The following is a 205-nucleotide window of genomic DNA, read 5'->3' on the forward strand; positions in this document are numbered from 1 at the left end:
GTCCTGGTGGGAGGGAGTGGGCAGGACTGGGAGAAGGGCCCCGGAACTGTGTTCTGATGGAGAGAACCGGGAGAAGGGCCCTGGAGCCGCGTCCCGATGGGGAAGGAGTGGGATAGACCGAGAGAAGGGCCCCGGAGCTGTGTCCCACCGGGGAGTACCAGCAGAAGGGCGCTAGAGCTGTGTCCCGTCAGGGAGGACCAGGAGA

Source organism: Acanthisitta chloris, unplaced genomic scaffold, assembly GCF_000695815.1.
Source record: "Acanthisitta chloris isolate BGI_N310 unplaced genomic scaffold, ASM69581v1 scaffold18259, whole genome shotgun sequence".
NCBI classification, from domain to species: Eukaryota; Metazoa; Chordata; class Aves; order Passeriformes; family Acanthisittidae; genus Acanthisitta; species Acanthisitta chloris.